General features: G+C 46.5%; 1 long non-coding RNA gene across 1 annotated transcript in view; it reads left to right on the top strand.

Moving 5' to 3' along the window:
- LOC133392988 (uncharacterized) overlaps positions 1 to 26,500 on the top strand; it is a 35,423-nt gene that overhangs the window by 3,252 nt on the left and 5,671 nt on the right. The window contains exons 2-3 of the long non-coding RNA XR_009765945.1: positions 7,829 to 7,867; positions 24,263 to 24,493. This is a non-coding gene — a long non-coding RNA (uncharacterized LOC133392988). The remainder of the gene's footprint in view (positions 1 to 7,828; positions 7,868 to 24,262; positions 24,494 to 26,500) is intronic.

Raw genomic sequence — 26,500 nt, 5'->3', positions numbered from 1 at the left:
ACACAGGCCACAGGATCGAGGCGAAATTAGCACCATGTAAGCAATACTGCATTGTACCATAACTTCTCGGAAACTCGCGGCTCCCATCGGAAGCATCCACTAATCTGCTCCATTTCGGCTGTCATGGACAGCTGAACATATTTTCTTACACACTCTACTCGCTTCTCACACATCGAACGCCGGAATGTGGAGTCCCTACACATTATACACAAGCTGGTAACAGTGGAAGCATATCATCCTCGCCAAGACGATGGCGACAGCGACGTGTTGCATTTTAACAAGAACAGCTCCAGGTTGCACTTTCTTTTAGGTCACCGAATATTTCTCGCCGCTTATTCATAAAGCCAGCCTCTGTGAGATTAACGCCACCCCACGCACTTTTGACTCACCGAGGAAGCGCACAGGACGTGTGTTTACCGGCGCCACTCGTACGCGGTCCGGATCCGGCACCGGCATCGGCTACCGGTGGTGGGTTTAAATCAAATTAAATTGTCAGCTGCTTCGAGGTGACGATGAATGTTGCTGCAGTTGCCGTCGCTGCATTTGGCGACTTTGTGACCGAATGATGCAGGGCGTGTGTTTGTTTCATTCCATTACGAGGTCAACATGCTGTTCGTGCATGTACGTAGAACCACACACACACACACACACACAGTCACTAACATTATACTCCACTACACTAAGGCAAATGAAATTCGCTTCCAAGAACGACACATGATACGCGCGTACTCGAAATTTGTCGTGTTAAGATGACAATTCTTCTCGGGGTTACTTTAATCAGAGAACTGTTCCCTTCTCTCGTGCATCCGTTTCTGTTCGCCCGCCCGGTAAGCACAGCTCCATTGTGAATGAACCGTCAACGACCAGGCGGTCTCCATCGCGGTACCAGGCGCCTCCACCAACCAGCATCCCATTTGCACAACGACGACGACGAAATGGCACATGGGAATGGAAACTGTTCGTATGAATGAATTACGGATGATTTGCTGCTGCCGGTGGCTGATGTTACCATTCTTCTCAAATTCTTCACGCTCGCAGCTGCCGTCACCGCAGCAAGACGCTTTTTGTTGGAAGGGTTGGCAGTGTGACAAAAACAAGCTAGAAAAAGACAGGCTTCCCACTTGCATAAATGTAGGTTGTGGTTTGAGCACAATGAATGGCAGCGTTCTGTGTTTTCCAATAATTTTATGGTAAGCTCTCCGTTTGTGTGACAACTTTCACCCATATGACAACCATTGCTGGGTGTAAACGTCTGGCTAATAATTTGATCAGCACGATGGCGTTTCACCTTCAGTCATTGAACTCTATTCCTGACACTCAATGTGATAAAAAAATATATCAAATACAATATTCTAATATCCTTCTATATTCTTACGATCATGTTTTCTTACTGTAGTATGTCTACTTCACAAAACTAATTGAAACACACGAGAAGAGCACTCTTACCAGCCGCTTGACCAATGTATTCGCTTGTTGTATTGTTCCCATATCCTGACAACCTGAAACAAAGCATGCATCGAAATACTATAGGTTTATGTTAGGTGTCTCGGGATTTGTCCTCGATATCCTGCAGCAAATGGTAAATTTCGCCACCAATTCCTTCTATCAGTCCCGACCAATTTCTGCCGAACTTTGTCGGAAGTTTTTATGACAGCTGTCATACCGTACAGCTCGTAGCTCGTATCTTATCGACAATTCACCCTTCGGGGACACGTGACTCAACGAGGCGATGCGAATTTCCTAATCTTCACACAATTACCGGCAGTGTGAAGCTTATCGCAGCCGTACGGTACCTTCCGGGCATTCTCTTCCGGGCCAAGAAGGAGCGCTTGAAGCAGGAAACCACGGTTTATCGCCACGCAACGACATCATAAAGCGACGTCAAATCGTAAACATGAATTATGATGATTCATATTGTATTTTCTTACACTGGTCGTTGGTGATGCGGTAGCAATTTTCGGAGCTCTTTTGGCATATCACCACCGAAGCAACAGTGCATGTCGCGTATTCTGCGCTGTTGTAGCTCAGCACGCTGGACGATGTTTGATAGTTGTTTCGTGCGCTCATAGGTAGTCCAGTGTAATTCACATTTATTGTCATAGTTTAGGCGAATCATGCTGAGGCGAATGCAGGTGATAAATATATTTAAAATTGGTTTCTCTGCTTTCATATCAATCTTTGTTGTGCAACTATTTTCTTTGTTTAAATTGCACACTTGAATTTATTATACTTTAAGATTATACTTTCAATGGGAGTACACTGAAGCGAGGAGCCATAGTTATTCCTATAAAATATAAATCTTAAAAAACAGTCTGCGACAATTCGTACCTGCTTGAGGATGGTTGAGATAACTGGGCCATCGCAAATGGTCAGCCACTTTCCATTTACATTTCTCTGCCCTCAAACAAACAAAAACAAACTCTCAAATACTTTCCTAACGGAAGATGAACAATAAGAGCTGCAACACCCATTCGCACGAAACTTGGCCATAAATTTTCGCTTAATGGAAGACCATTTTTTGCACGTTGCAAAAACGGAGTCTAAAACAAAAACCGGTGCAAAAAACCAAACAACTTCCAATCCATCCTGCAAGCGAAAAATGAAAGAGGCAGTTATCTTTACGCCCCGAAACATCGTGGACAAAAATAAGACACGTGAAATGTACGCCACGCCAGATAAACCATCAACATTCCTCAAGCAAATCCGGTGTCTGTTGTTCGCGTTTTTCATCAAACGCCAAATAACCTCGAAGAACGAGAGAGAGAGAGAGATAGAGAAAGAGAGAGAGAGAGAGAGAGAGAGAGAGAGAGAGAAAGAAAACGCGAAGAGGAAAGAAACACCACCAACAAGCATACGCTTTAAAATTGGGCGACTGTTAAATGCGGGTGAATAAAATGTAGCAAACTCGTTGGCCGTCCCACGGATACAGGAATAATCCAATTTGATTGCAGTTCGCTCGACGGTGCACACGGTCACTCGCCAGCGGTAATGCAAGTGCTCGTTACTGTATGCCCTAGAAAGAGAGTATTAAGAGAGCTTAAGAATTCCCTGATTGGCTGGCTGGTCATAGCTGGTAGGAGGCAAAACAAGCGTACTTTTCACTACGCATCGTGAACGGGCATAGCTTCCACGTTCAAAAGTGGCATCAACGGAAAGCCAGAGATTGACTGACTCTCAGAGGCGGAGGAAGAAAACCAACAACAAATCCTTTCGATAGATGGTAAACAGCAAAATCAATCTGAAATGTAAATGGAGCGGAAAATGTTCACTCTGTTTGCGATCTGTTGTACCATCACGGATCCCCTCACCCCACTAAATGCAATCGCATCGGTTGCATTAGTGCATCAAGTGCGTACACAACCAACACCACGTGACACAGAGTTGAGAAGTGAAATTGCGTAGACATGATTCAATGCTTTCCTGATCGGCGGTTAATTTCAAGCGCTTTTCCGATGCGGAAATGTACACTGTCAGCAAGGTTTGCACTGTGTACAGATTCCCCTACCCAGCCAGCAAAAGCCATCTTGACGAACGCATCGCTGAAAGGCTCTTCAGCTCAAGCATCCAAACGTTTGCCTTGCCATCTTTGCCTCGTTTTTTGAAAAATTCGTTCGAGCTCAACTAGAGAATAAACGAAAATCCCTCAGCTTGCTCTACTACGGAAAGCGACATTCTTCTGCTTATCACTCCATGCAATGATGCCTCCGTTAACAACTTTCCACGTGACCGTGCAAGTACCGTTTGGCACCGTGCAAGCCTTTGGTTGTCTCTGTTCAATCCATTCGAATGCACAACAATCACGCATCAATAGATTTCGCCTGCTGCTTCATTCGATTGATGCAAAGGAGAAGAGTATTTTCCACAGTCTTTCATCGCCTTCCACACATTCGCTGTCCGGGTGCAAAGCCAGCCATACCCATTGCCCTGTCGGTTGCCTGCGGAGACGCTGCGGAGGCGAGATCGCGTTTCAAAACTTATGACAGCTAACCCATTTGCAGCGATCGTTTCCAGCACCGCTGCCGGAGCACCGCACATTGAACGGTGGAAAGGTGGGAAATTGCCAATAACGTGCGGTTCCGAGCCGTGCGGAGAGGTGGCGTCGCTCTATTACCTTACCAATTGACGAACGACGCCGGTTGGTTCGGTCACACGATACCAACACTTCCCTGTTGGCACCGTTTAATGGACCGGCAGTGACCTAATGTCGGCAGCGGTAGTGATGGTGTTAGTGGAGGCGTACGTGTGAATCACACCAAAACCACCGCACAACCACATACGTCGGAAGCTTACCGGTTGGGCAGTGGTTTGAGTAGCATTTTCCCTGGTGTTTCGGTTTCCTTTGATGCAGTTTGCCTTTGTGTCAAATGGCAGACGATTGCCCCAACGAGAGCGAAGATGAAAACGACGATGCCGACGACGACGACGAAAACCACAACGATGGAGGTATTTTCTCACCAAAGATCAAACATTTGCCGAAGCAATGATAGCAAACAAAATATTATTGTGGCAAACACCGTGCCAACGATCCCGAATGGCGTATGAAAAGGGCACACGTAAAGGAAAGCAAAGTAGATTTTTGTGATAATTTATTTCATTAGGAACGGAAAATAATACCTCTTCCGCCCGCCGTCATCCTAACAGGTCCGAGCAAAGTGTTTTTATATCTGCTTCCAATTAGTCCCAAAACTCTTTCCTACTCCACACTTACAAAAACAATACGCAATCATACAGGGAATATAATTGCCGTCCATCAGCTGACACCAATCGGGCACGATTGCCGACTGCTATTAAGTGCAATGTAATCGATTTATCTTCCACCGCTTATTCCTTTTAATGGATTAACGATCCATCCCAATCAAGCACGACCAGACACTTTCCCGGCGAGACCTTCCCGCACAAACACTGAAACGATCGCGTCCCCCCCCGTCACAAGTTTCACATTAATCCCACCATCATATTTCGCATCCTTCAATGACTTTGCTTACGCTTCCAAGAATCCAAAAGCAAGGAAACTCTTCTCCGTCGAACTTCCGCCGCGTAATAAATAAGACAAACGATTACGGCTCCAGGACGCGGGCCCGATTCGGTCCGGGAAACGTCATCTACATTCGCTAAGTGGCTCATCGCGATAAAAAGCCTTGCTTTCGATGTTTTTGCTGGTGAGGCAGAGTCAGGGAATTAAATCGCGAGTATCACACTACCGGGCTAAGCAATGGCAGCTAATCCAGTTCAGTAACTGGGTCACACACACACACGTGCGTGGTAAAAAAATCCCATCGCTACCACCAACGCTCCTATCAATAAATCTCCATCGACTGCTTCTTGATGGAATTTCTTCACCATCCTTGCTTTTTGCCACTTTCTTCAATTTACCAACAGAGATGTTTTGCATGTGTTTATCGATGGAAGATTAAATTGCTTTCAATCGTTTATCAGTTTTAGGAAGCAATAAAATTGAATTACTCCGGCAACTCGTGTACTATTCCCGTACTCCTTGTTTGTCCTTCAAATGGTTTGCTTAAAAGGATTCCTTGTATTAGACATTTCAAGACATTTAGGTGTTGAACAGATTCATTTTTAAAATTCTAAATAATGTTAAGATAAATTATAGACTACCTGGTATGAATTTACATAAGGCGTTCACCAATGCCAGTTCAAATGTATTTTTTTACATTCCGACTCCAATTTAATGATTTCCCAGTAGAAGGTTTCGGTAAGATGCTTTCTCTGCCTTCTGCTGAATTCCTAAAGAAGTGACAAACGATTGGGCGCGTTACGTCGATGGTTTGGAAAATGAGCGATTGCCGTTTTATAAACAGCGAACCGACGCGCTTACATCGTTTTCCCTCGGCCTGGTTCTTTACTAAAACCACCACCACCAGCAGCAGAGACTGTAAAGGCTTGCCATATGTGTAAAGGCTCACACTGAAGTAAAAAATAACACCCCTCTACAAACACGATCACCCAGCAGCAACAGCAGCAGCAGCAGCATGCAGAAAGGAACCTATCCATCACGACAGAACGTACAGCAATAGACACAAATCTCGCCTCGAAGCGTGGCCCACTCCCGTTCAGGGTTTCCCGCTCTAACGAGAAGGCATTGCTCGCTTCCTTCATAAATAAGCTATAATCGCACCGGAGCCTGACCGGGCGCGCGTATTGCAGCGGGAACCACCCCCGGGTGGTTGCTGAAACCACTCCATGCCATGAATCATTAGACACGGAATCCTTTCACTCATCCTAATTGACTCATTAATTTCCGGGCAACTTTTCACCACCTTCGGTGTGCGTTTCAGCGCGACGGAAAGAACAGGTTCGGGCGACACACACACGGGCTAACCACAAGACCACAAGGCACGGATCGTGCCTTCGCACGCCCAGGCCGATCGATCGGCCAAGTGCTGCCACCGCAACAAACGCACCAGCAAAGCAGTTCAGCCAGCTTGCGCTATCATACGACGCACCGATTTGTGTCCATTTCGATCCGACATCTGATGGCGCAAATCCCGATCTAGCAGTTTGCGAAGGCGAAAAACTCAAGTTTAAAACCGTTCGCCACTGTTGAGCAGCGCACAGAAGGAATAGTGATGCGGCATCATATTTCTTCGACATTCACTTTAACCCTGCCCTGCCCTTGCGCCGGCTTGTCGCTCCCGCTACCAACCATTTTCCATAAAATACCGTGTCTCACCAGCCTTAACCACCCCTTTCGGACAGCACTACACTTGCCCCTGTGCACACGCATCCTGGTTGGCTTGAGGAGCTATTTTTATTCGCCACTGCCACAGTGCTGATTCTTCAAAACTCTCCTTCCTCCATCGCTTTTGCCTGTCGCTTTTCATAAGTCGTCTTTCTTACTCGGAAAAGTCTGCTCACAATTGCCGCTAGGTTTTGGTGAGTCTCGTTCTCTCTCTCTCTACGTCTTTCTCTCTCTATCTCTCTCTCTTCACAGAATCACACACACACAGACACACACATCATTTTCCACCGGTTGTTTCAAGTACATGACAGAACAAATTTTTATTTGCCAAAACGATCGTTTTGACTGTTGTTACGCTTTCCGCCCAAGCCAGCAACCAGCCCACTAGGTCGGCTCGATCGCCTTTTCTTTTTCGTAATTTCAGTATTTCTTCTCTTTTCCCGTTTCCAACCCCTATTCCACCAGAGTTTGCATTTATGTTTTGTTTGGCTGTCAGGGTTTTTGTACATTTTACGTTACACAGCCACGATTAATGGTGACGAGCGGACGGGCTAACGTGTGCGTATGCCAGGAATGTGTGTATGTGTGTGTATGTACGCAAGTGTTGCACGGTCCGATCAGGGCTTTGCCACTGGTTGCTCGCGTCTCGTACCGCTCACGGTGGTTGGTGAAATTTTGCTGTACGACAAATTCCAACAATTCTAACATTATCTTTGTTTTTGCTTCGTTTGTTGAACAGACCAAATTTGGAGCTTTTTCTCTTCGAAAGAAATGGAAACCAATGTTATCTGGTCCAATTTACGTTCCAATTGAGCTGGTTGTCGGTTTGGCTCGACCTTCATAGAGCAGGCGAAACGATGACAGCTTCTATCGCCGTTCGGCCCACGTTCGAGACCGATGGTACATAATCGGCTTAAAGGGAGAGCGTTTCGAGTGTTTTGCGTTTTTAAAACAATCAGCAGAAAACCTTCGTAACACAGCCAAACCCATTACCGGTAAACTGGGCTTACGTTGTACGATGGTCGCTGTGTAAAGTAAAAAAATCTATTTGTTAAATTAAAACCCTTTATCCTTTGTTAGTAAAATTTGTTTATTTTTTTCTCTCTCTCTATCTCTCTATTACTTCAGAATCACATCATGGAACAAAATACTATCAGACAACAATTGGTAAGAGCTTTTTGCATACCAAAAATTTACTATTTTCAAAAATCCTTCAAATCTGTACACCGTAAGTCTAGAAGGTGAAACTCATCAGTAGTATGATTGTGACAAATTGAAGCGATATTTATGGCACGTAAAACGACAACAGTTACAACCATTTCTTGCCATGCGCTCCCCCCCCCCCCCATAGAACTGGCCCTAATTGTCTATGCATGTACAAAACATTAAACACACCAGCCGGCACTACGACCAACAACCGCTCACAGCACAGTTCGAGATTACAGCAAAGAACCGTATCATTAAATGTGACACCATCGGCTCCTGCTGCCATACAAGCAGTGTGTCGTCGGTGAAGCAAGATCGTTCTCTAATGAGCCGTCAGATTTTCGTACACGATGCTCGTAGTGGTGGAGGGTGGCGGCAGCTGCGATACGTGATACAGTTGTCACTATTGTGTACGCACCGTGCAGCCAGCCAACAGAACAATGAAACGCGAGTCCCAACATTAATTACGATTATTAAAAATCATTTGAGCGTGGTAATCAAAATTAAAACCAACTGCCATAAATTTACACCGCAAACTCGACCGCCAACAACCCGAAGTCTCGACACACTGGCAGACGAATTCCTTCGTGTGGCCGAACAGCTTGCTTCGCCGGTCTCCCCGGCCATGCTTCGCCACGGACGACTGCAGTGATTCTGTTTGTCTTTTATATCACCCGAGACAGGCCCGAGGGTCGTCGCTGTTGGTGGAGTCTTTTCGGCGAAGGAAACAACGGACGGAACCACAGCACCATAAAACCCGAGACACGAAAAATGTCCCACACCCTCCTTGTAGGTGATGTTTTAATTTCCGAGATTCCACTCGCACGCGTGCCTACGGCCAGCGACGACTCGTTTGAAATTGAATACACCATATACCGGTGGCCACCGGGAACAGTTGCCACGAACACGTCCATCCTCAGCCAGTGGTGCACGCGTCTTTCGGGGCGGTTGAAAACAATTGATGTCGAAATGATGACGGCTGGTATTCTACACCGCATCATCATAAATTATCCACTCACATGGTATATCGCACCGAATGAACGACTGTGAACGGAAACGTGGCAAGAGACTTGTTCGGAAAATCCGCCCCTCGTTTGCAATGGTGCAGCAGCATGACAATACAAACGCGCTTCCTGCCTCGTCGATCACAACGGGAGAGCTGTTCAATAAATTAAAATTAAAACATCCCTCGACATGCTTCTCCCTTCTTGTTGCGGTCGATAGTTTCAACTTTCCCTTTTAAGCAGTATGTGGTGGGACAGAGTGCTCCTCCTATGTTTTCCCTGCGAGGGCCCACAGTGATGTGACGTGGAATTAAATAAATTCATTCTTATTTACCCTAATGGCGTTTGGAAAAATCCGATCAATGCTGTCACTGGTGTTGGGGTGTGGTTTGTCAAGGGATTTGGTCCGAGCATCCGGGAAATCCGGTGCATCCGCATCCAGGTGGGGGAGTATTCAATTATCCATCATTATGTCAAGCCATAATTGATGCGGTTTGGACTGTGGACATCTACATCCACGAGTGCTGGTAGTTGGTAGCAGTATGAAAGACAAGAGCGCTAGATTTTGAAAAGCAAACTCATGTTCAAGACAAGATTCAATTAAGAACTGATCTATGTACTCTTCATCAAGCACGTATGTTACACACAAAGAATCATTCAATAGCTTACTCTCATTTTTATTGCTAACATCCAAAGATATCTCAAACTTGTTGTCAGTCATGTTCTAAGGAGATAATAATCAATTATGCTTGCAATACAGTCTCTTAATTCTTTTGAAATGTCTGCTATGCTTCACATACTCAGCCCAAGAAGCTATTGAAGCACTTAACCATAAAAGAGTTTGCTTGTTCACCTTGTACGCCACTTGATACCATCCCAACAGGTGGACCCAACTCGGCTAATCTAAATAAATCGACCACCAACTGAGAGCTTTTAAGCCAGTTTACCAACATGAGAGCTTACATGTCGTTGCCGAATTTTGAAAGGGTTAAGAAATATTACCCCCTAAAACTTTATTTTACGCTTTGTGTTTTCTTTTCCTCCTTTCCATCCCTCGCCATTCCGGTTTTCAATGTCGCTAAGATTTGAGGCGTAACACCAAAGACAAGTGCAGGATTTCACTCCCACCGCTTTGCCTTCGCCTTCCATCTGACGTTCGATGAACATTCAGCACGTTTTTATTACCTTCTTACGCTCCACCTCACTGCACGGTGGTGGTGTTGCAAAGTGCTGAAAATTTTACCTCCAAACAGCTGCAACTTTGTACGGCAACAGAGCATCGGAACGCGGCGGGATACATGCTCGCGATTGTCTCCAGAGGACGAGCGACGGGTGGCGTGCGTTCGTGGTGGGCGAAAGAAAATATGAGGCATCGTGGTACAAGGGCAACAGTGGATAGAAAAAAAAACATCCACACCACCAGTCGAATGAGGAAAACAAAATATTGCGTACGCTTGCTGTAGTCGCGATACTGTACAACTGATGGTGAAACAGTACGATAGTGAAGCAACAGCAACGGAGAGGCAAAACAAAACACATCAGCAGCTGCTCCTGAACAACACTTAAAATTTATTGTTATATGCCTTGCTTTACTCCTCGAGCGTTGGGGCACGTTGGGAGCAGAGGGGCGGCCAGCGGCTCTACCGACGACAACCCGATCCGGAAGCACGTCATCGCACGCAAGTGCCCATCCCCGAGGGGGGTCTCGGGCCTATCCCTTTCGAGCAAACCTTCTCTAGCGGAGGATTGGGGCGACGCCCCTTGTGAGGAGGAGTACACTTTATTTTTACTGTCCCCACTGAACTATCGCTCGCTCGACGTTTGTCTTATCTGCTTGGCTCAATAGTCACCGTTGGGACTGGGCGTGGGTTTGAAGAAGGCTGAAGCTTGTAAATTTCGATGACTTTTCCCTTCTCTCCGGACTGTCTTCTGTGTTCGACAGCGCTGAGACCGTGTACTGAGGTACGCTTGCTCCTCATACTTGAGACAATGACCTCTGCTCTGAGTAGTTGGAAAAGGAGAAAAAAGCACACAGTAGTAGCAACTCGGAAACAGCACCCTTAGGCTTCACCGGTTCGAACAATGAATGGACTAAGATATCCTTTAACCGACTCTACAACACTCCCCCAGACCCGTTCTACCACACCGAAAAGGATAGCTTTTGTTCCTGCTTTTATAGCAGAGATTTTTTGTTTGAAAACAAGGTTAAAACATTTTTACGCACTTCATACAAAACCACACCAGCTCGAAAGGGAAGAGAACATCACTCTCCCTCCTTCCTTCCTCCCTAAACACAGAGCTGGCAATTGCACAGATAAACGAATCGTAGTCCGAGGTGCTAGACCCTCACTCTTTATCGAAACCTCTACTACGTCAGTCTGAGCAGGGTTGCTGGAAGTTTATGCCTTTACCTTCAATCAAAGTGTCTGTGAAGATGTGTGTGTGTGTGTGGGTGCAGGATTGATGGGCTTGAATCCGTTTGTTTTACTTCCTTTTTTCGTGTATTGCGTTCATTTTGGATACGTGAACCTTTGCATATCCTAAACTAAAACCAAACAATCACCCCACGCAAACGTGGGCTTGTGGGAGATCTCAAAGGACATGCCAAATTATGGAGGTCTAATGGAGCCCTACTCATTAAAAGCAAAAACTTTGGGGTCACAGATAAAGTTATGCCCTTCATCTAATCAGAGCATTGCTTTACGAACGTTCGGGATTTACTTTCAACACGGCTGGCTTCGGCTAGTCTGAAATCTTGGCTGCCTTTAATGCATTACTATTTCCCTGGGGTTGGGATAAGCTCTGGCAATACTCGTAAAATTCCATCACAAAACAGGAAGACGCAAATAATGCTTCTAGGACAGTGGCCCATTCAAACTACCAACGTTCACTGTGGTTGGTTTGCTTTTAAGCGTTGCATGTTCCAAACTTCAACCAGCAGCGCTAGCACAAAAGTTGAAAAGAATTGCTATAAATTTTTGCACCAAACACTAAACAGACGGGCAGACGGGCATGTCCAGACATTTCTGATTCCTTTTTTCTCCTTCCGCATATATTATGCTTCTCTCGCCTCATTGAGCACGCCCATGTGGCATCAAACATGTTCCGACTCATATCCTAAAAGTGACAAGGAAGTGGAGCCGTTTCATTCTATCTATTTGCCGTTCGGTGGAGCGTCGTGATCCGACACACATACACACAAACACACTGTTTTTGTTCACACACTTGCCTCGGGGAATAACTTACTATGGTCGCGAAAGAGTAGATTTTTTATTTCTCCAACAAAGCAGTACCGGGGTTTCTTTTTCTGGGTGGCAAAATTATCCAATCTAATTTATTACCCTCTTGAAATATACAGTGAAAAAGCGATGCTGCAGCATTTACGCTTCACGCGTTTCAATTCCTGCCGAACTAAACACAGCTGAAAGAATGTTTTATCGTTTTTGGTTTGCCTTTTTCATAGGCGTAAATTATGGTAAATCTGGTTAGCTTTTATCTTCGCTCTGATCGAAGCCGGACTTTTTTACGTTGATTACGTTTAGTAATTTATTCATACCCCAGCGTGCGTCACGCTTACAGATTAAAGGTTAAAGTGTTCGGTGGTACGAAAAACTATCTAATAACACACGACACGAGTACTCGGGGGTTTAAAACAGTTTTGATGCAAATTTGTTGCCATCAAATTTTCAAAACCGAAACGAGGAAGACTCAACAAGCAAACAAGTGAAAAATAAGCTCAGAAAGTAGAAGTAGATGCACAGTCAAGTACAACTATAGTATAAAGTTTCCCAAGAGTTTAGTGCTTCACCCAGAAATGGAAAAGCATCCCAACACCACCAACAAACAAAGGAACATGTGCAATCATATTCGGCACTCAGTCGAATGTTCGTTGAATGTAATGAATGCGTCTGGAGGGCACGTGTTCTCTCCAAACACGAACCAGATTCTTTGTTCGGAAGCCATGCATGTGTGTATGTGGAAGACGAAACATATCGCAGTGTCTCATAAAAGTGAGTGGCGCTCGCCCAGCACATAAGTCAAATATGTCGATGGCAATGTCTGGCATATGCCGCACAGAAACGCCGTATGATGCGACCGTAAGAGGATCGCTTGAAAAGATCTTTTACTGGAGATCGTAGAAAAAAGGCAGGAGTATAAGTGGAGCCCCAAATGAGTACATCATGACTATGTGTGTTTGGAGCCAATGTTTTATGAAAGCATATTCTACTGTCTATCAACGGTTGATAAAAATGTAGCAGTCTTCCTCTACCATCGCCATGTCGCACTATGCTTTAATTCTATTACCTCTGACAGCTTATTCGATGCTTGTCGCGAGAGTCTGCCGTTTGCGTCATAAAACTGATGTCCCTAAAAGCTTCCCTGGGGGAATGACTTGTTTACCGATTCGTAGCTAATTCTCACGCTTTTTAGGCACCGCCGGAAGCCTGGCTTTCACCGTTCCCTAGTCGATGAAGGAAAACAAGATGCGCTCATCTCACCGAGGAGTTTTATTTTCCGCTTATAGCCTAGCGCCTGATTCAGTCGATACGATGGACGCCCTCCTGCGCCCGCTGTCCCGATGACAAATGGGTCATTAAATTTATCCTTCTATTTGTGTTGTGATTTTTCCCCCTTCTCCGGCACTTTCCCATCAAATGCATCGCACTCGCACTTGCTGTCAGGAAGTGATTTGCCCGGGAATGCAGAGCATCGATATTGAAAGTCCATTAAACACCGTCGCTGCCAGAGTTGATCAAAACACCGGAAAAACAAACGTACACTGCACAGCTAACCGCGAGTAATGGAGTGAAAATACTCTCTGAAACACTTCTCTCCGCTCTCTGCCCTCTCCTCGTCTGGGGCACGATCAGGAAGGAAATTTACGACAATCCATCGCATCCCTCCACCAACAAGCCGTAAATCGAGCGCGTAGCAGGAGCAGTGCGCCGTTTCGAACCGTCGTATCCGATGACACAATTCACGGTTCAGCACAGTTTGCCGAGGTGGATGTCCTTCTTCGCCCGATCGGTTTACTGACCCCGTTTCTTTTAGCGAGCTTTGACTTCGAGCGACGCTTCCGGTTGTCCCATGATGGAAAACGTCCCTCCTTCGTCACGCCAGTGGGAAGATCTTCCAGCACGGCTTTCTTTATAACGTCATTAACAACGTTTCACGACCCACTTTCGCCGAACATAATCAGCCTTTTTTTTTCGGGCCGAGCCGGAGAGTTGGATGGATTGCACGAAAACAATCTAATTTGTACGCCGATTTGGCAGTTTTCCACCGCCGGCAAAGCGAATCACGTCCGGTAATTGCGTCCATTCGTTTCAATTCCGATGACATCGTCAAGGCAAACATAATTTCTGCACGTAGCGCATAAAAAAGCACGGAACGCGCGCGACTCCAATGCTTATGGGAAATCAGGCCAAAAAACGTCACTGCAGATTCCGGTGGGTGTATGCAGTTGCCGCCCATCCGGATGGATAGACCGCAATGTAATGGAGTCATCCTCGAGCGCATACATCATTTAGCATCGGAATCCATCGAAGACTGTACCGGCATGGCAGCGCCTGCCCGGGTACAAGTTCATTAATTTCAATTGATAATGTGCTTCCGTCCCATTGCCTTACGTTCGGCTTGGTCTCAGCAGGGCGGTCCCGTGGTGTGGCACCGGACGGCCTGTCTGACAAATTTACGATTCCCATAGTCGTCATCCTTCCCCTCCCGCCGATCGTTCGTACTCTTCCGCAACCGCAACCGCCGCGGTCGAGCGAAGGTGGATCCATCAAACGCCGTTCCCTCGTCAGCATACGCCCTCACTCGCGCAAATGAATGTGACAGCGGCAATTCGGGATCTTCGCTTAGTCTTTCGCTATGTTTAATGATCCACCGCGTGCAGCTCCACCTCGGGGGTGGTCCATTTACATAAAGCAGGAATACACGCGTGTGTGCTGCTGTGTCGTTAGACCAGTACACGGCGCACTGTACCGCTAGATTGAAATTCGAGAAGCGAAATCATTTGTCTTGGTTATGTACCGTCCCCGTGGAGAGCTAGTTCCCGCTAGCCCGTCCGATTCCCCGCCAGAAGCCCAGTCGCCATTAAATGCCCAAACATGACAGCACGGTATGGATGAAAAATACTTTGAATCTGCCGGCGCGAGCGCGCGCGCGCTCACCAAGACGGGCACATTTTTCGGATGCTTCCGAAGCAATTTAAATTCTTTACAAATAATTAAAATTTACTATCTGTCTTGCGTGCGTCACCCACCACTGCAGTGGTGTTGGACGATTGCTGCTGCAATAATAAATAGCATCCGTGCGTGCATGTCAGCCAACAGCAACAAGCAACAGAACAATTCCCGCTTCCATCGTTTTATGCATTTAACATCACGCAATCACGACAGCACGACCACCCGCAAATCAGGTCATACCGAAGCTAAAGTGACCTAGACAAGTCGAACAGGAATCAAAGACAAACGCAGAAGAAACAAAAAATATACCCCAGAAAGAGCTGTTAGCAATTGGAAATAATACACGAGCAGTGTACCAGTGATCAGCTACGGATTGCAATCTTTAAACCAGCCTTACCAATTTACATCGACACACAGAGGGAAAACCCCTACCAGAAATGGTTGGTAAACATTCAATTTCTTTGTGCTGCCCCAAGAACCAATGGACGCCACCGCATCATACGCACGCACGGCATGCCCAACATAAATATGGTTTTCTCGCGATCGCCACCGCGATCGCAGGGGAAAAAAACAAAGGCGAACCCGGCAACGATAGAAAGCAACAAGAAAGCGAGATATAAATGTATGTTATTATTTTTAGCATTACACAAAATATTAATAGTACTCGACACCGACACCTTGCCCATCCCGGGCTCTCCTCCCCGATCCGTGAACGATCCGAGAGATCAATGGACGGTTGCCCTGTTTGCCGTTCGGTGTTGATCAACGCGTACGCCGGTCCCGCTGCCGCTGTGTTGGTGAGACGACGCGGAACGCGCACCGTCAGCATTCGACAGCCACCCGAACACACGCTGAAGATTCCCTCTGTTGTGGGAGATTTTCCTTTGTTTTCCTTACGATAATTTTACGCGTCTTAATGTTTTCAGTATGCGCGATCCCTACACCAAGCCGCGAGCGCGCGCTCGCTCGTCCGGTACGACGTCTTTGGGGCGGGGTGTTTGTTTGCCGGGGCTATTTTTACTGAAGCACAAGATACACGCCGTACCGTGTACCGTCCGCTTGCCATCCGCTTCCTCCCTTGTGTGGCGCTAACTTACACCACACATTCCTAATCCCCCTGTTCAAAGGGAAGCAGTTTTCTGTGGCCAAGCCTTAAACTGTTACCGTACAACGTGCTCGGGCTAGGCCTGTGCAGTGTGCGGTGGAAAAGATATTTGAATCGAATTCTAGCTCGACGACCAGAAGCCACTTGTGCCGGGCGGCCTCTTGAACGATCATCTCCGCTGATCACTAGCTTGGGAGTCGGCGGGATGGTAATGAATGTTCTTTGTTTCTCCTGCCCTCAGCTCTTGTTCTCTCGTTCTGCTTGCTTTCATTTCCCTCCCGATCGCGGCACAGTTGAATTAGATTTATGCGAAATTCAACGAAATTTATGACGAAAAGGGTGTGCTGCCACGCAACAATTGAGATTAATTCTCTAAGTGAAAGATTATCCGCTCTCGCGTGTTGAGGCCCGCGTACGACAATGAAAGAGAAGGAGGGTCGAAATTTATGATCCAAAGGAATGGGTTTTCTTTTTTCCTTCTTTTTCTTCGTGTTCATGTTCAACCGCAACCATGCGTGTGAGGTACTTAGAAAGACATATTTTACCGACATTATTTTTGAATGTGACATACGGCACCGGGTCACATCAGGTGGGAGTGAGTTTGAATCGAAAATAGTGACACGAGTACAAAGTGTGTACAGTTTCTTATTTATTGTGAGCAATCAGAAACAAAGAACTCGTTGCAGACTTGTTTATGATCTGGCGGGAGATTAATTGTTGTAACTTTGATTGGGGCAGATATTACAAAGGAGCGTGATGAACATATGTTCACTTACAGGAAGATTTAAGAAATCTAAAAAAATCTAGAAAGTGAGCTGATAAACATTTAAGGTGCCTTGACACCTTTCACCAAATTTTAAATGTTTTACTAGCATAGGTCAATTTGAGTAAAAAAAGACATGCCATCAATCATTATACAACTTGTTTTAAATGCCTGCCATAATTTCTGCTATCATTCGTAAATGTTTAAGCTCGCCTTACGATGATCGTTTGCATTATTATTGGCCATGAAGTTGTTCCCGTGTTTGGGTATCGTTTGCCCGATAAATTCATCGCCATATAAATCATGTACGAATGTGTAAAGCAATAACTGACAGCGCGCCAAAAATGAGCATCGTTTTACTGTCGTGCCTAAGCTGAACATATAAAAAAAAGTTTAAGAGCACTCCAGCATCCGACCCGAAATTGCGAGATTTTTCCTCATCTTTTCTGGCTCCCCTCGTTGCCGGCGTTGGTTTTATGGGGAGTCCATTTTTTTGTTTGCTTTCGGCATTTAGTGCGACTTTGCCCTAGTTCGTACGCTAAATGCCTTTGGAGGGAAAATTCACCCCCCACAGTACCGAAACGAAAGTTTGCGTAGGAAATTTGCACTTTTTTCTTCAACAGTATATGATGCTCAACAAGCAGCACCAGCAGTGCTTTATAGAGAGCGTAGCGAACTGTGATGGAATGAATTGGCGAATGAGTAGTTAAGCAGTTTGGATCTAAAATCATAATCAACAGTCGGCAAGCCCACTCTCACATTCATACGACTACGTAATGCTGCAGACAGCAACGTTTGCCGCGAGCAGCCATTTAGTGGAGCAATAAACTCTTCATCTTTACTATCGTGATACAATCTAAATTTGATTTCGGAATGCTTTTCTGAGCAACCCGTAGCGCAATCGTTCAACCATTCCGTAAACCACAACCGACGCTCCGGGGATGTTATTTTGAATGAACTTTCATAAACACACATACCACACACACACACACACACACACATACACACTCACCGCTAGCCGAGCAATCCGGAGAAACAAAAATGAAATCACTGTAGGCACCTCGTAAAACTGAGCCGTACCGTCCTAACTCTTTTACTCGCTCGCAGGATGTCAACGACACATACGACACGGATCGGGCGCACAAGATTGGCCGTACCGGACACTCTGCTCCCCCTGTGCTGTGCTGTGGGAAAACCTTGTGTTGGAAAGCACTCACATAGATATAAACCAAAAAACTTTATCCCTTCATCTTCCACATGCCACGGCGGCGGCGGCGAGAGAAAAGATATGGAAAAGATCCAGATTAGATTTATAGTGATTTGAATTTGACGAGCGGAAAGAATTAACACCATAACTCTTCAATTTCCCCGACTGAGAGCAACAAACCCTAGCGCGCGAGGCGAGAAAAGCATACGGGACAAAAATTGACTGCCGAAATGGAAAAGCAAAAAAAAAACAGCCCTGTTTTCGGCGGGCTAGGCAATGCACCTTCCGGCGGCTCAGGCACCCGACGCCCAGTGGCACGCGCCCCTATGTCATTGGGAAATTGGGTCTGGAAAGTGCAGCTGCCGAGTGGAAAGCGAGGATGAGACTCGGTGTGATAAATTTTGTTTATGACGTTCACGCACGCACACGCACTCTTCCGGGAGATGCGTTGATGCGCTGTGCGGGGAAGAAGCAGCCAACAGCCTGCCCGGAGGTGAGGTTTCGAAAGATGAGGGAGCTGTTTTCGGTTGGATCAGAAAGGGTTTTCATGTTGTTCGATTTTTTTTATTATTAAATACGCTTTAAGCTGAATGTTGAACTAAAGCAAAACAACAAGAACAAGCACGATTACGATACACGGTGCGTCACCCTCAACGCAATACAGCCATGAAAATCGGGAACATGAAGAGGGAATGGAAATGAAAACTGTTCATAAAACAGGTGTGGAATCATCTCTGACCGCACCGACGGGACCAGCAGTCCGCGTGTAAACGCTTTATTTTTCAACCAGTTTACCTCTCCCCCCGAAGCAATCCACCGCTGCCAACGTGCGGGGACGGGGGAAAAAATCATTGAGCGCGGACACACTCGACGTAAGATATATGTGTGGTATCATAAATTATCTACAGCAGCAACACATCACCAACCAAAGCGGAGATTTGCCCGAACGCAAGCAGTGAGAGATTGCCCCTATCGGATGGTTTATTTTTTCCTCCCTTGCGTCCCCTCCGTGGGCCTTACTCCCACCACCTTGTGACATCGCTGCTGTGGCATTGATGAGTGGGCCCACTGGCAAGACAGCAAATGCTACGGAAGTGCTACTTCCTATAGGAGGCGGGCGGTTATCATGCCGATGAACCCCAAAGAAGGCTCATCTCACTGGCGTTCGCGGTTGATCTTCCGACCAGTTTGGCCTCCCACCCTCGGTCTTCGAGAGCGATGCGAGCTACCAGCCAGCTATTTATACCACAAACAATCAGAACATTCGCTCCGACGTTCATACTTGTTCCTTGTCGGTATGCCGCAGTTCCACAAACCCGGAGGGAACATTTCTGTCCCTACGCTTACCCTGCTAGGTGTGATAATTAATAGCGTACCAGCGGAATTCGTCACTGTGCTGCTGCTGCTGCTGCTGCTGGTGCTGCTGGCCGCAAATGTTTTCCCATGGAGCATCAAAGTTTCCGTGTTGCCTTTTTTTGTCCCATGTCCCGAAAAGAGCAACGGGAAAGTGACGCACACACTCCGCAAAAGGTTCACGCGGGGCCAAACGAGAAGCCGCCCACATTGCCCCACAAAGATCGTGCCAGTGGCTCGGTGGTTTCCTTTTCGCCGCGCGTCGAAAATGTGGCTACCCATCTGGTACGGCGGTGAGCTGCACGAACGTGCACACGCGCACACAGGCCACCACTTCAGGGCAAGATTTGTCTGCTGTTGAGCGTTAATTAAGCTGGAAAATCCACAAGCACAGTCACACACTCACACACGTGCATGATCCTATGCATGCTCATTTGCCCAGGTAGCTCGGGACAAGCGGAGCGGTTGAACCCGGGACAGGAGAGCGAGAGAGAGCAATTTATTGACTGACCAGGGCATGACACTGAAAAATTAGCCCGTCCGTCCATCGTTCTCGGGGTTGGAAAAGCTTGGGCAGCATTATCACGTCATTTACACATCGTCAGCCCCCGGATCGGGGGGTGATGGGCATTCGGTGGTATGGAGGTCAGCTTTTTTTTATTCCGCTCAATAAAGCAATCTGCTTTCCATCGCCAAACCTGACGTTCGTTTAAAGATTCCGTTGTTGTTGGCAGCGTACTAGCCAGCCCGGCGCGTGCTTTACTGAAAATGGAATATTACACTCTCCTGCAAGCGTTTGGTTTTGTAATAAATTTAATTTGTTCGTACGACTTTTTGTGTGCCTTCAACAGGCTTTTAAATATTCGTTTCTCTCATATTCTACAAAACTTTAGTCATATTTTTCCCTTTCCACACACAAACACACAGCATAGCATTTTAATATGCACGAGATCCTTAAATTTCTTTCCCCGGTTCCTCACATTTGCGTCGGAAAAGCGGTTTTAAAATATGCAATTGAAAACTTTCCAAATCACAACTTCCAACTTCATCGGCACGGAACCTGTTACGCGGTGCGAGTGTGTTTGGCTTTGATGTTTTGCGCTGTCATTAGAAGGCTCCACGAGCGGCAACAAGGGATGCTTTAAAAAACAACCCTCCATCCTGGCGCTATGAAAAACGGTTCACTTCATTTGTATGCTAAACGTTTTCCAAAATGAAACCTAATTAGATCGATCGACTAGCGACGCTTTTCCACGCGCCATTGTTGTAATGAAGCGCCGGGAAACACTTCAATAGCGAGTATCTTCATGTTGCGCCATTGCCTTCATTCTAGAACGTCTACTGCAATGCGGATTTTTCGGGAAACGGAGACATTTTTCCTGAGCCGAGCGAGAGAATGGGCTGGATCTATGCAACGGCTTGTCGCCTTTAAGAATCAATTCCCTACACCAAGATAGGATCACATTAATTGTATTAAGCGTGACAACTTCATACATAGGTTTGTCAACAAGTACCGTTCAGCCACATCGACTCGGGTTGAAAATCAATGTCGTACAACTAGCTCAAGCCTCTCGTTGCGTCGCTCGTGGCATGCTGCCAACAAAGATTCACATGAGAATCGAACCCCTCCCAACCCCACTCCAGGCATGACTTGCTACGTGATGTTACTGTCTTCACGATTGTCTCCATGAAAATCCACCCATGCTCCACCCGGAAGGACGAACGTAATGGTAACCGTTTTTCCGTCTTCCGTTTTATGCCAACACGGCCAACACTTGCATCGACTATCGGTGCAATTGAGACACTCCGCTATGCTGTGAGCAGAATAATCAGGGTAGCTCTGGAAGAATGCATTTGACCACTTCTTGCAATGAGTTAAGTGTCCCAAGTGGCCCATCACCACCTTCATCTTCGTCAATGTGGCCTTCGATACGATCCTTCCAAGCCGAGCACGGTCAATGACTATCGAGCAGATGACCGTACTCTCGCTGATTCTTGAACTCGACGTGACCAACTCTACCCCCGCTAGCTGCTTTCTTCCTGGAATTCGTCGTCCGATGATTGTGGTTGTACTATTGATTTGCTACGGCCGTATTTAGAGGAACTTCATCGGGATAAAATCCGTTCCCATTGAATCAGATCTACTTCACTAGATGATACGACGTTGCTGGACTGACTGAGCGTCCGTTCTCTACTAAGCAGCCGACCCCAAACAGCGGCAGAGATACATTAATTAGCCCCAGAACCAACACCAACCTTCCACGCCTTAATGTAGAAAGTTAGCAGCTCTCTTTCTCTCTATCTCTACCCCACATTGTCACTTGCATCCTCGCAAAACCACACGAAACTTCTTCCCACATACTTACGTGACCGTCGTTAACCGTACAAGGAATTCACTTACGGCAACCGTCCTGGGTTGGGTCGTGCGTGTACGTGCGTGTGTTTGTGGCAATGAAATCTACCATATTGCGCACCCCACTAGCCTCGAGTTTGCTCACTTGGAAGTCCCCATGCGTCCGGGTGTGTGTGTGTGTGTGGATAGTGTGCTAATTAATTGCCCCCCGGAACGGTTGGATTAATTAAAAAACAAACAACCATGCGTCTCCATTGCGGACACCGACCACCGCGACCCCCTTGGCCAGTCCCGTGCGGTCGAATTCGATGAAATTAAGTGCGAACAATAGGATTGTTTATTGTTTTAGTCCAAGTTGAGCGATGGCCAGCAGCAAAGTGGCGCAGAGGTCTGTGTGCACCTGGTTTTTACGGGTTTGTTTTTCTTTTTTGAAGAATTGGCTGGTTTCCATCTTGCCAGAACCGTGTCAGAATCGTTCATGGCTACAGTTTCGCTTCCACGAGACAAAAGGAAACGACCACACCAGTGTGCTTCAGCAAGCGTTATGATCCATCAAGTGCCGACCCGCTGAGGATGGTCGTTTGGGTGTTGGTCCGCAAACCGGTACAATGTTTGGAGGAAATTTGAGAGAAAACAATTATTTAAACAACGCACACCACCCCGAGCGGCACACGACAAGCGTACCGGGCAGCCGAATCCATTCCGCGAAAAGATTAATAATTATGAGCGTTATTTTTGGTCCATTGTTTAATTTTGAGAATGCTTTGCTTTGCTTTTTTTTCATTTTCTCTCCGTTTCGGTACACTTTTAAATGATTGCCTCGCCGATCCCCTCGGGTAACCACGGAGAATGGATGAATGTACCAATCTACCATAAAATCGTTCCCAATGTGTTGTTGTGAGATGAAACGTTTCAACATACAATCAAACGCCCGGCCAGCTTCCGCTGCCCTAGCTCCGCTCTCCACACGGCTCGGGGAACCATCTGGAGTGCCGAGGAGAGCAGCTCGACCAAACCCCTGGTGGGATGTTGCAAAAAAAAAGCCGGGAAGCACACAACGCAACGGCAACACAACAGTATACATACAAAACGCGCGCACCCGGATGGTACGGAGAGCACATCCGGAGCGGTACACGAGAAATGACATGTCCAAGCTATTCATAACATGCTAATTTATTTTGATAAACATTAGTACGTACGAGCTGTTGGAGAACGTTTAGGAATTTGGCCACGGACAGTAGACGCAGAGGGAAGGAGATAGACAGAGAGAGAGAAAGAGAGAGGACGAGCGCGAGCGCGTGGGCCAACGAAGGATTCCAAAATGTTCGCGCTGCCCCTATACCGGCTACCGGCATGTGCTTCTTCCTTCTCGTTGGTGACAAATGTTCAACAGGTGGACCGACCGAGCGGTCGGTGGATCGTTTTCCTAAACTTCCTTCTCCTTTCCGCTTCTTTTTCTTCTTAATTCCCTCATCTAATCGCCCATGTAACCGGACATTCGCATCCGCCAACTTTGGGAAAATGCTAAATTAGCGCACGCTACTAATTCCATGAATTAATAGACTCGGACGTCGGACGAAGTGCTGGAGATTAGTTTAAAATGGTGTGTTTGGGGATGCAGCCAAAGTGTCGTTTAGCAAAGACCCAGTGTGTGTGTGTGTGTGTGTGTGTAATACCGCGATGGGGCCATTAGGCGTTATGTTGTTTTATGATTGCTCGCCGTTCACGGACGGCGTGCCAGCGTGGCAATTAGTTTCGATTCGTCGAATTACAAGCGAAAGGAATCGAAAGACGGTGCTGAATCTTTTACGCAGGCGATGGTTTACTGCCACACTGAAACTCGAGCTGTATACAACGTTGCTTTAAGAGACCGCTAAGCAACAGAAGTGCACACAAACTGACTTGAGAGGTTTGGAAGCTTTACGCTCGGGTGCACTGCAACACTGCAATTTTCCTCCCAGCCTTCCCGCACAAGTGATTAAGAAACTTTGCCACACTGTGATCATCATAAAGCTATCTGAGAGCAAAAATGTTGATAGTTTTCCCAGCCCTTGCTACAGCGAACTACCGCGCGGAGCGGCACATCAGAAGCACAAGTTCGGCATTGCATTGTAATCGGCATTGCTACGTTGTGCTTTGACACACACACACCCACACATACACTGCTGCTAGTTTGCTTCTACTTGACTTTTACAGTTTGAAGTTGTTTTTTTTCTCGAGATCCGACTACGCACGTACGATGCTTGTACAGCACTCCAACCGTGCAAGTTTTACACCCAACCTCTTCCCTCTTTACCACCACTACCAGAGGGAAATGCGAAAAATGATGTTAATTTTCCAACTGATTTGTTTTGTCTGCTTTTGTCGTTTTGTTTTCCAGAGCACCAGAAAAGTGTACGCTCAGCCTACAGACTTCCACTTTCCCGCTTTGGTGTACTTGGCTCGAATACGACAGCAAAATTCTCGTCACGATTGTGCACCAGTTTCCTATACGCTGCTGCTGCTGCTGCTGCTGCTGCTTCTGCCACTGCGAACGAAGCGGAAGTCACAGCAGAAGAATGAGAACTCCGATCATGTCACTCGACGCAAGCTCGACACTGCGATAAAGTGTGTAAGTTTTATTAAACCTTCCCGGCATACATTTCCACGCCATTCCACGCCATGTCCCATTCCCGCGTGCTGTTGTTGTGGAAACAGGAGTAAGGATGAAGAAATTGTCCCCGGTTTGCTTCCTTGCGCTGCGAAGCTCATGTTAGCTCACTTTACTTACTGCTAAACTTTTGCCATCAGAAGGGTGAATAATAAGCATCACATGTTTTTGCAATGGACTGGCGTACCGGCAAAAGTCACATGATAGTGTAATGAAGAAATGAAATAAATGTGCTGCAAAGCGTAACCAATTTAAGAGCGTATATGAAGATTTTTGCTTCCATTGGATGGAAAAGCTTACTTTTCATGTTTGCTTCATAAAATGGTATTTGCGTCATGATTGCTCATACGTTCTCACAGTATAATAATTATCACCCGACATAGAATAAATCGGATACGTATTTCAATGCCATTACCATTGATGTAGAGGAATTCGGAAGGTTAGGTTCTCATCGCACCCAAATCTCCTGTCAGACGGGTAAAGCCAGCGCTCGTAGGTGATGAGAGCCGCTTCCTGCCGTTGACAGCGGACTGGCTCACATCTGTGTCATGAATAATATTCTTATTAAAAAGGTCGCAAACATTTGAACTGTAAATTTACGGTCGGCAGCACCCTATGCCAGCCGGTTCAATGCTTTCGACATAACCGGCCCATCTTTCGCCTTGGCAAAGCATGGTTCATATGCGTATTTTTGCAACTCCCTCCGGAACACACACACACACACACATACACACACACACGCGTAACGACACCGGTAGTATGGAGAGCACAAATTTTAACCGCACCATTTAACCACAAAATGGTGTCACTTTTATGGTGAAGAAAGCAGTCAACAGAAGGTATACACCGGCTGTCATAAACGGAAACGGACATGTACACACATATTACTCATTTTGTGTGAGATACCGCTACCTGGAACCTGCACTTTTCTCGTTTGTTTCCGTTTGTCCCCCGTTGAATGTAAAACCCACTACGCGCAAACTTCTGCAACCATGCTGCTGCTGATGATGATGATGATGATGATGATGATGATGATGTTCGAGAGCTCGAACGCATAAAAGTGATCCCATCAACCCGAAACGAACACGATCCAGACGCCGCATGAAATGAATACAATACTAATTTTGATTAAATTGCATTTTCCACGAAATTACCACGCTTCATGTTTCCCGGGCAGCGATTTCGGGGAAAAGCACGGGGACATATGTTCCACTCGCCCTCTCTCGCACTCTCTCGCCCCATCTCTCTCCCCATCACTCTCGCTCTCTTGCTCTCTCGCGCTCTTTCACTGTCATTCATTTTTCGTCGCTCTTTTCAAGGACAATCAATTTTTAAGTTTTGCGAGCAGAAAGGGAATGCAATCACTCGTGTCGAAAACAGCAACGCCCTCATTGGCAGGAAAAATGAAACGGCGAAGCGACGTATCCGTCTGTTGGGCCAACAAACAACAGACAAAAACGAGCGGCTTGAAAACTGCTGATGAAAATCATTTCAAGTTTCTCTTTGTTCCGCCTCAGCTTTTGCGGCAATTATTTTGTCCACGCACTTCGATTTACTTGCGCACGCTTTTATTTGCCTTTCTCGACTGTGCATTTGTGCATTTTTCATCTTTCTTTCTTTTTTTTTGCACTGCAAAAAACGTTTATCGGTTCGCCGATAGTAGTACAATGTAGTGTTCTGGCTTCCGTGAGCATGTACCCTCTCCCGCAGGGGCCGTGCGAGCACGTGGCAATCATTTTCATATCCTCACACCATGCACCCCCGACGGGACGCTATTTGTGTTTAATTAAAAACGAGCTTCAAAGCGCTCGATGAAATTGAGTTTCTGACCCGTGGGATGCAAGGCGAACTCCAGCCGATAATCGACTGCAGCTGATGAGCGCTTTAGTGCCACGTGTTACGGACAGAGGCGAGTGTGTGTGTGTGCGAGAAATGGGTGCAGTTCCGCTTACAAAAGATTCCGATGAT

Source organism: Anopheles gambiae, chromosome 3 (assembly GCF_943734735.2).
Source record: "Anopheles gambiae chromosome 3, idAnoGambNW_F1_1, whole genome shotgun sequence".
NCBI lineage: Eukaryota > Metazoa > Arthropoda > Insecta > Diptera > Culicidae > Anopheles > Anopheles gambiae.
This window is presented reverse-complemented; position numbering and strand designations above follow the sequence as displayed.